An 11,345-nucleotide genomic window follows, 5' to 3' on the forward strand; every position below is an offset into this window, starting at 1 on the left:
GGCTAAATTCGCTCGTTACTTTAGTCGAGGGATACTGCTGTAGAATTTAATGACTATGCACTTCGTCCTTCTTTATCCTTGTCGTATGCACGAAAATGTTTATTTTCATTTTTATTCGTCTCATCATCGTTGTTGAAGAGTATACGCAGTGTTGTAAGTTGCTTTATAAGGATAAAGAAATGTTACCAGGTATAGGTACCGCACTGTACCACATTATACTACGAGCTTTTTTCTCCTCCTCCCCCCCCCCCATTTGTCTCTGTGTTTTCTTGATGTACCGAGCGAGCTATTTTTACTCATTTTTTTTCTCTCTTTTTACCTTGTAGTGTTCTCGTTATTGCTTTTGCTAAATTTTCGCAAGGTAAGGAATTTAATTAGAGCAACGATGCGACGACTAAACGAAGCGTGAAATTTCCTTACTTTATGTTGATATGTGATCAAAGTATAATTAGTGACAGTTAAATTACCATCGTAGTATAGCTATCGAGTTGTTGTGTAGTAGTAGGTAGGTCTATACGAGTAGATAGGTATTATAAAGTGCAATAAGGATGGAAATATGACAGTACACGAGCTGTAGAAGGGGAGCTCGTAAAGTTTACAACGGAAAGATTACCCTCCCATGTCACCTATACATATTTCGCTCATCGTAAAAACCTATTTACGTAGGTATAATTTTTAATTTCGTTTTGGAAAAATTGAAAGTTAAACTTTCGAATATCCTGTCTCGGAGTAATTTACTCTTCAGCACGCAGTATTTCCGCTCGAATAAATAGGAATATAAGAAAAAAAAAACCAGACTTTAGATAGTACTTACTCGTACCTACGTATAATGTCTAAAACAGTCCATCGACGAAGTTTCGAATGAACTCCTTTATTTCAACATGGGTAATAATTTTTTTAATCATCTTCAACTCGTATTGAGATTGGATTTCTTTCGATACCTATAAGAAGAAGGAAAACGATTCTGAAATGCAGATTTTTTTTCGAAAACAAACTACGAGTACAATTTTATGCTGTGAAAGACATTATTTTTTTCGAGACAATAATTTTTTTAATCATCTTCAATTCTCCGCGAGGTTGAATATCTTTCGATGATAAAAGAAAGAGATTCTCTATAATGCTGACTTTTTACTTCTTCGAAAACTACTTAATCGTTTGCAAAAGAAAGAATGCTTGCACAAATAGTTGATGTATAAGTTGGAAAAGAAAGTGAGACGAGAGCAGTGGCAACTTTTGTCAAACTGTTTGATGTTGAAATAGCTTTGGTGCGTGCTTCGGAATTTATTGAATCACATATGAGCTGGGTGGGTACTTCTGGTACCTATAGGTACTTTGAAATTAGTTGGATTATATTGAAATACCTTTCACTTGGAATTTGGAATACATACTTCTTATATTGACTACATATGAATACTTTACACATACCAATATCTCGAGTACAACAGTAATAATATGATTTTGAAGTTGATCATATTCAACTAAATTCACTTCCTATCTGACTTTTTGTTTTTGTTTTTTGTTTCAGGTGAGTACAGACTAATATTGCACTGTCAAATTCCTACTAGAGTAAGTACATACACTAGAAATGTAATTTAAAATTTGAAATATCCTCTAGACCACACCAAGTACATCAATTTTCTATTGTGTCAGGGTGGTTATAGACAAGAAGAGAAAAAGCTAAAAAAAAAAAAGGCGTCTTCTTCATTAAGCCCATCCACAACACCATTAAAAAAAAAAAAAAAAAATAGAAAAATAGGAATGAAAAGAGTAAAATTTATTTGCTAATGAGCACATTTCGAAGTGGTAGTTACTAGTTACTTTCCTGCTCGTGAATTTTACACGCGTATATGAGCCGGTTAATTCTTATAGATTTGGTAGCATGTGCTTTTAAAAAGCTTCATTCATTGCAGACAAGAGTGTGAAATTGTAGGTACCTTTGTATGAAAGAGAAGGAGTCTTACATTCTACATAAATTCCATCGCGTGAAAACAGAAATCTCGTGTACTTGTACCTATTGGAAGATTTCGTAAATAAACTCATTGACTATATACAAAAAAAAATACCTACCTACGAAAATTGTGCAAAATCCTCGCTTTTTAAAGAAATTAACACGAGCAGTCGTGGATTGGTGCATCATTTTTCTAGCAGTTGAAGGAGAAAATGAGTATAAAAAATATAATTTTTCCAGCATAGTGGGCACGTTACGTAAAAAAAAAAAAACGTCGTTGGGTTAGTTGGGTTTACAGTGTGACATATCATGGTAGGTAATCCTTAAAGAGGAAAAAAGCAACCTTTATACATATTCTCATACTAAAGGTCGAAACCTGAAATGTAATATCTGAAATTGATACATCATAAAATAAAAAAAAATTGACTATGCTGTGTATATGTACGCTGGGTTAGGATTTTCCAAGATGAATAAACGCCTATGTACAGGGTGTTACTAAACGTTTGTAGTGAGTTGAATTTTAACTTCTTTTTTTTTGGAAAATTGAAGATGGGTCGCGAAAAAAAAACTGCGGGAAACCTCAAAATACTGATGAAAAATGTTTGGGTCTCCAACTTATACCATTACTTTCTATGTATAGGGGTTTGAAATTAATTATAAACATACCTACCCACATTAAATACCTATAGGAAAAAAAGTTTTATCGAAGATGATACGTATTAAGTAGTCACATTGTAAAAAATAAGTTTTATACATTTTTTTACCCATGTCTGGCAGTCCGAAATTGTCAGTATGTCCGTCCGACCTCTTTAGGTCACTGACCCATCTATCCAGACACTCAAGGACATTGACCTACCTGTCTCGATTCCTAAAGTGATCTGTCTGCCTGTCTGGCCTCTAGAGGTTACTGACCCACCTATCCGGACTCTCAAGGTCACTAACCTTCCTGTCTTGATTCCTAAAATTGTCTACCTGTCTGTCTGTCTCCCGGTTGGCAAAACTGCATTTTTTAGACAGTCCATCTGAATAGGGATATGACCACATATCAGTCAGAATGTATTTTCTGACTGCCAAAACGGCAATATTAGATCTCCACTCAGTCTTCTGACGAGTCACCGCCATCTTGGAATTTCAAAAAAATACTTGTTTCTGATTGGTTGATTGTAGTAAGACTGCGAATCTGACTGTCAAAACGGCAATTTCTGACTGCAGAAATGAGTAGTCAGATATCACCAGAAATGGGCCAATCGGGCTGTCTGCCTGCCTGTCTGGCCTCTTGAGGTCATCGATCCGTCAGTATGGCTTCCCAAAGTTGTCTTTTTGCCTGGCTGGCCTCCCATTAATGTCATTGACCCATCTGTCTAGCCTCTCGAGTTCGTCTAGTTTCTCGTTAGACTTCTTAAGGTCATTGACCCCCGCTGTTTAGCCTCTCAAGGTCATTGTACAATCTGTCTGACGGCCCAGGGTCGTCTTTCTGGCTTCGTGAAGTCATTGACCAGTCTGTCTAAAATCTCACGGTTGTCCGAGTTTCTGTCTGGACGTCCAAGATTGTCTGTATTCTTGTTTAGCCCCTCAAGGCCATTGGCTCGACTCTAGGAGAGATAAGATAGGAAAAGTATCAGAAAAAAATTGAAACTTGCCGGCTAGAGATTTTTTTCTGAATACAAAACAAAAACTAGGTAGGTACATGAATGTTGGATTTCGATAAAATTCATCCGAAGAGCTCACTTTATGGTGAATTCATTCCACAAAAAAATTGGAGGTCCTGTCATCAGAAGGAGGAGAAGCTGGGAATTTTCGAGGAAGGCTATTGAAAAAAAATCGTCCAGTCTCTGTTTTCAAAATTGAACGCTAGAGAAAAAAAAAGTTCAAAAATGAAAAAAAGTTCAAAAATTTGAAAAAAATAAGTAAATTTTAGTAACTTTTTGTACGGAGAATCGAACAAATCGATAAACCTGACTCAAGAATATTAATTTCGTCGTACAATTCGACTAACATAACAACTTCAATAAAATAAAAATATTTATTTTATTCGGTCATTGACCCAAACAGATCAATAAACCTACTCGAAAACAAGAAACTTTGAGCAAAAGCTCTTTACATAACGAAGACAAAATCAATATTAACGCGACAATTTACGAAACATAACGATTACAACGAATAAACGAATACCTATTTAACAGCCAATGATTTCTCACGAAATTTAGAACATTTTAACTCGACTAAATAACCACGTATTAATATTACGCGATTTTACGTAAACGAAACTTAATTTTATTTTAAATAAAAGAACAAAAGTTACCGAACACTTTTCGATACGTTACGGTTACAAGACCAATTTTGCCAACACCCCACCATAAAAATATTTTCCCTAACACGCGTACCACTTAAATAAACGTAAAAACTTGTTGCTTCTTATCAATACCGGTGTTTGTAAACACTTCGATCAAAAATATTTTTACAGCAAAATTTCATTTAAACTATACTTATTTTACATAAAAATCGACTCGAAAACTTAATTTAAGCGTTAAATAATGACTCACAGAGTCTATCGAATACGGTACGTGTAGTGGCTTTGGTCAAAATATCGGCAAGTTGATCTGCCGAAGATATCTTTTGCAAGTAAATTATCTGTTTCGTGACTAAATCGCGTATATGATGGTAACAGACATCTATATGTCTGGTACGTTTTGATTCGACCGTGTTCGCTACGGCAATCGCTGCGTTAGAATCGCAGTACACCGGTACGGTATCTATACGAATTTCCAATTCAAGAAATAAATTTCGCCAAGCCAAAACTTCCTTACCAGATGAACTTAAAGCAACATATTCAGCTTCACACGACGAAAGACTTACACAATTTTGTTTCTTGACTACCCAGTCAATAACGTTGCCATAATGTAACACGAAAATTCCAGACGTTGACTTCCTGTCTAAACAATCACCAGCGAAGTCCGAATCTACATATACTCTTACAGAGTATTTATCAATGAATTCAGGTACTACGTAGGTAAGTTTCACGTTTAACGTACTACGTAGATACCTTAGAATACGCTTACTATATTCGAATAGCTCCTTGTTTGCCAAGTGCTGGTATCTGCTTAGAAAGTTTACAGCAAAAGCAATATCGGGACGTGTTCCCCTTGCTATGTAACTTAAACTTCCTAAGAGACCACGCACTTTGGTTTCATAACTTTTATCGAGCTTGAGATTAGTAATCTTCAAGCTCGGTTCGATTGGAGTTGAAATACTATTCGAATTAGATAGCCCATATTCATTTACTAACTGTTCAATGTATGAATTTTGATGAATTTCCAAACGATCTTTACTACGATTAATTTCCATACCGATAAACTTCTTGCATTGTTCCAGATCTCTGATTCCGAAACGCTCATTCAATCGCTTAACCAACCACTCAATAAGACGATCATCGCAGCCTGTAATTAGAAAATCGTCTACGTAAACGACAAAAACGCAACGTAGAGGATTTTCAGCGTCGAAATAGACACACGGATCGACTTTACTTCTTACGAAACCGAGCGAAAGTAAATACTCGTTCAATTTTACATTCCAAGATTTGGGACTCGTTTTTAACCCATATAACGAACGTTTGAGAATATATACGATACCTTTCTCTTCATTAGTCCCTTTTGGTGGGTTGAACATAATACCTCGATTTATATCTTTATTGAGAAATGCTGTACTCACATCTAGCTGTCTCAACTGCCACTTGTTGACCACAGCTAGATTGAGCATCGAGCGTATTATTGGTTGATTAGGTGTTGGCGCGTATATTTCATCCAATTCATAGAAATGATTGTCTTTGAAACCACGCAACACCAATCTCGCCTTAAATTTCACCCCACCATTCGAGTTGATTTTTTTCTTTAGAACCCACTTACTATCTACTTTCGAATAATTCTCTTTATTTATACTTTTTTCAGATGCTGAATACCAAACGTCTTTGATTTCCATCGCCTTTAACTCTTCATCTATCGCTACACGCCAAAATTTCGCTTCAGAACCGTTCAACGCTTCTTCATACGTAAGGTCATCGACCCCAGCGAGTGCAAAGCAAGCAAAATCGTCACTACGTTCATCTGAAGAAGATGTATCGATCAAACTACGATCTACCAAGTTATCACCGTTACGTTCGGCTTCGGTAAGCTCATCTGGGTTTATCCAATTGGAGCAACCAGGAGCTGGATCAGCGTTACATACCGGTGTAACCGTAGGTACGATATTTACATCACTTATACTCACTGATACCGATGTTTTTAACAAATGATCGTTAATAACATCGTGTATCTTACGCGTTTCATCTATTTCTACACAACTCGAATTTGTAAATTTATTACGTAAAACATCGTACAATACATAACCTGTCTCTGTAAAACCAAGTAAAACCATATCGATCGACTTCTCATCGGTTTTCTTTCTCTTTTCAGGCGGTACCAGAACTCGTGCAACGCTTCCAAACAATCTCACTCTCGATAAATCCGGCTTTCTACGATTCCACAGCTCGTACGGTGACAGATCGTTCAAGGCAGAATGCGGTAAACGATTGTATACGTAGTTCGCTGTGTAAGCAGCGTAAAGCCAGAATTTATTCGTTAAACCTCCTTCATACAACAGAGCTCGCATTTTTTCTTGGATGGTTCGAAAGAAACGTTCGACGGTGCCATTATGCTGCTTCTCATACGGCTCACTGTTCTGCATAGATATGCCCTTTTTGTCGACAAACTCTTTAAAGGTACCTCCGATAAATTCACTAGCGTTATCGCACCTGATACGCTTCACTTTCGTATTCCATAACGTTTCACTAATATTGACATATTTTTTTAGGTAGGTACCTACTTCGGCTTTACTTCTCATTCCGAACGTTACTCCCCATCTCGTACAATCATCTACGAAGCCAATCAAATATCGCTCACCTTCTAGTCCTTCTGTAATAGGACCCATTACGTCAATATGAACAAGATCGAGCGGGTTCGGATACCTATATCTACTTGAATCGTAGGTATGTTTCTTTTGTTTTGCTTTACAGCAAATTTGACACTGATTGAAGGGTGGGCAATCACATCCACGTAACTCAGGAATCTTATCTAGTACCGTCTTGCTCGTATGAGCCAATCTACGATGCCAGATATCACCTTCACCTTTTAATTTACTAATTTTTTTCGTATTTTTCAGATTTACATCACTGTCACCAATCGTACTGGTATTTCCTATACCTACACTTGAAACATTCGAAACTACAACACCAGAATCATTACCTATCGTCGTCGAAGTATTACCTACATTTGTCGAGTCGCTATTATCGTTTGTAATCAACGCAGATGAATAATTAGAACAGGAGTACAACATAGGAGGTATATTTATCATAAATTGAATCGTATACAATCCATTATCATTAAGTACTAATTTTGACACTAAATTTCCCGCAGGATCGACCAAACGAGGATCTTCATCGAAGAAGAAACGATAACCATTCGCTACGATTTTCGATACAGACAGAAGACTAAAAGAAAGACTAGGTACGTAATATACCTCGTTCAACCAATAGACGTTTCCGTCATCGGCTAGAACTCTCAATCGACCTACTCCTTCTTTGATCAAAGAGACTTCACAATGAGCGGACTGTAAACTTTCGTTTATTTTCCTCTCATCTTGCAAGACTCCACGATGTTTCAGAAAATGCGACGTCGCACCACTATCGACGACAAACGTGATAAAATCGACGCCGTCGTCGTCGTTTGTCTCGACGTATGCGTTTTCTTCACCGAGATTCAAAGCAGTCGAGTCGCCTAAAAAATAATTCGACCCGATATTCACGTTACGCGACGTACCGAAATTAGATATCGCGACACTGTCTCCGAAACTACTACGACCGACGTTACTTTTAACGAATTCATCTACGACATTACTCCTACGACGATCATCTAACGAAAGATTTTTCTTTTTTTCAGAAAACGGCGAAGAAAGACCTAACGCTAACGAAGGACGAGGCCCTGACGAACCGGACGAACCAGACGGACCAGACGTACCCGACGTACCACTCGACGAACCGTTACCACCATTATTACGCGACGAATCACCGTTCTGAGGGCAGTTTCGACCTATATGCCCGGTCAGATTACATCGATAGCAAACGATACTTCCCCGAGGGTTGGTATCGTTCCTATAGTTTCCTCCGGCGGATCGACAAGACTTGGCCATATGGCCCCGTTTATGACACTTATAGCAGGTACGATCTTTGGCTTGTACGAAGCCACTACTACCGCTACAATCACCGTTACCGTTCGACGAATTACCGGACGAGTTCGAACTACGATTACGCGACTTATTACGATTACAATTACGTTTATTATTATTACCGGATTGATCGGATGCGGCCATCGCTGAACCGGTACTTGTCGAACCCTTTGAAGTCGAGGAGTTCTTCGAGGCATCTTCCAAACTCAAAAGCAACGACGAAATTACTTTCGGATTTGGGTCTCCAGCTGTAACGTGAACTAGTCCTCGAGCAGTCATACGCACTGACTCTTACTTAGGCGAATTGCCTAACGCATTGATCAGATACGTATAGACTTCAGACAGAGTCAATTTCACGTCCAGACTCTCCATATCGTTGACTAGCGTATAAAATGCCTCTAGGAACTCCTTCGGACTTTTGTACATATCGATGACAATCTTCGAAATACGGGTTCCGCAGTCGATAATTGCTGCTTGGTTTTCCGCCTGGTACAAGGAGTTGAGCTCCGTCCAGAATACGTACGGATCCTCTGTCTCCTTGACCAGTCGGAAAACGTTCTCAGCTACGTGCCTAATTAAAATTTCGAGAGCTTTCGCTTTTTTACGCGGCGATAACGAATTTACTTGGAGAATCGCGGTTTGAAGTCCTTTGGCCGACAAAATGACCTTTATTTTTCTCTTCCAGGAGACGAAACCCGTACCGCGAAAGATCATCGACTCCATTACACGATTATCACCGGCACCGAACATATTTTCACTCGACGAACTACTCGAATCGGATTCTACAGCTACGTCGTCGGACTCGTCGTCGCTACTTTCACTACCTTCGGACTCGTCGTCGGATGGACCAGGAGGTGGAGGAGGTGGAGGACCGGATGACGGATTAGACGGAGGAGGAACGGGATCAACAGGGATCGACGGATCGTTGGAAATATCACCGGAACCCGCAGAACTCGTACCAGCTTCGGTATCACCTGCTGACTCAGATACGTGCTGTAACGTTACTTTACTTTTACCTTTCGACTTCGGTATACTTTGTTCTGGTTTTTCTTTTTCAGAAAAACCACGAAACTCGGCGCTCGATTTACGCTTATCCGAACTACTATCGTCGTCGTCTACGTTGACCGATTTTCCTGACCGCAAATAGGACAGGACTGTCGACATTTACTTCGTCGAACACTACACGAACCAATACGCTGAAGCTACACAAGCCAGAAAATTCCACACAGGACGTCGAATTGCGAAACAGAGCTTTCACGAACTACGCTCTACGCTACCATGTACGGAGAATCGAACAAATCGATAAACCTGACTCAAGAATATTAATTTCGTCGTACAATTCGACTAACATAACAACTTCAATAAAATAAAAATATTTATTTTATTCGGTCATTGACCCAAACAGATCAATAAACCTACTCGAAAACAAGAAACTTTGAGCAAAAGCTCTTTACATAACGAAGATAAAATCAATATTAACGCGACAATTTACGAAACATAACGATTACAACGAATAAACGAATACCTATTTAACAGCCAATGATTTCTCACGAAATTTAGAACATTTTAACTCGACTAAATAACCACGTATTAATATTACGCGATTTTACGTAAACGAAACTTAATTTTATTTTAAATAAAAGAACAAAAGTTACCGAACACTTTTCGATACGTTACGGTTACAAGACCAATTTTGCCAACACTTTTTCAAAATAAATTTTTTTTTTCGGTCAAAATTATTTAAATAGGTACATATTAAGTAAAATCTATCAAGGTTGCCACATTGTAATTTTTGAATAATGGAACATCATTACTTACTTGAAGGGCAAAAAAAAGGTGATCAAAATTTTTTTTCATTTAGCCACGAATCAGAATAGTAAAGTGTGAGAACAAGATCAGAGTTACGACGAAAATTTGATAAAAATTTTGGAAATTGCTCTAAATCTAAAATGCATCCAAGTTTGCACCTTAGTACCTACTCTACTTACCTTGTACTTACTTAAATTGAAACAAAAGTTACTTTTTTATGCTTCCAAAAATATTTTTTCAATTACCTATAAAAAATTAATTTAGGTAAGTACTTCAATTTTTTATCAAAACACAGTGACAGGAGGGAGGAGTATGAAAATTAGGGACTTACAACTTCAATTTAGCGCCCCCCCTCTCAGGAAGGAAATACAAAAAAAGGCATGCCTATAACCAATAGCTCAAATCCAAAAAAAAAAGATAATTTTCGAACTCTTTACGTTCTAAATAATAAAAATGACTTGTTACGTCACATTTTCAAAATATTTTGATTTTTTTCAAATCGGGTGAAAGGATACCAGAAAGAGAGAGCCCCTCAGTGCTATATTTTAGATATATCTAAAATATATTTCGTAGATAGGTATATAGGTAGGTAGAGGTACCTATTCAATTTTATAGTATTTGAAAATATTTTAGAGCACTGGTGGGGGAGAGGGAGGTTAAGATGAGAAGTGATCACCTATATCCCTTTTTTGAAATTAAGTTTATAGAAAGAGAGGTAAAATTAAACCCTAACTAATTTTTCCATTATTTGAAAACTCCTTGACAGATTTTTCCCGTCTGTTGATTCTAATCATTTTTGAAAAAAATGATTTTAGAGACCTGATTCATTATTATTTTTTGTATATTTTTAGAAAGAATTTTTTTTTTAAAATTAGGGCATGAACATTTTTTTATTTTTCATATCACTATGGTAGATTCGGGGGGGGAGAGGAGTCAAAATTAAAAACAAATTCCAATGTAATCATTCTTCATGGTTATTCTCAAAAATCAACTTTGGAGTTCCAATAAAATCAGTCACCTTTAGATCGATGCTGTAAAGATCGAAAAAATTAATTTTCATGAGGGGGGAGGAGGGCGATGAATCGATGATCGATCAATTCATGAACCTTCTAACATCGCCCATTTGGAGTGGCAGGACTCGCATTTCATTATTAAGTAATTCAAAGGTAAAATATAACCTCAGTACGTAGTTGGCTTGGTACATAGAATCACAAAAATACGGCGAACTGGTTATGCAATTTTATTAACGCCTTCAGAAAATCACGAAATTCCAAAATTACGGCGCACTGTGTATGCAAATTTATTAACGTATTGGTTAGCCATGTTGCCAACT

The 11,345-nt window shown here is 37.4% G+C and overlaps 1 protein-coding gene across 1 annotated transcript in view; it reads left to right on the plus strand.

Moving 5' to 3' along the window:
* The window catches only part of LOC135847388 (inactive dipeptidyl peptidase 10-like), a 601,135-nt gene that overhangs the window by 307,675 nt on the left and 282,115 nt on the right, over nt 1-11,345 (plus strand). The window lies entirely within an intron of this gene.

The sequence above is a fragment of the Planococcus citri genome, chromosome 1 (genome assembly GCF_950023065.1).
Source record: "Planococcus citri chromosome 1, ihPlaCitr1.1, whole genome shotgun sequence".
NCBI lineage: Eukaryota > Metazoa > Arthropoda > Insecta > Hemiptera > Pseudococcidae > Planococcus > Planococcus citri.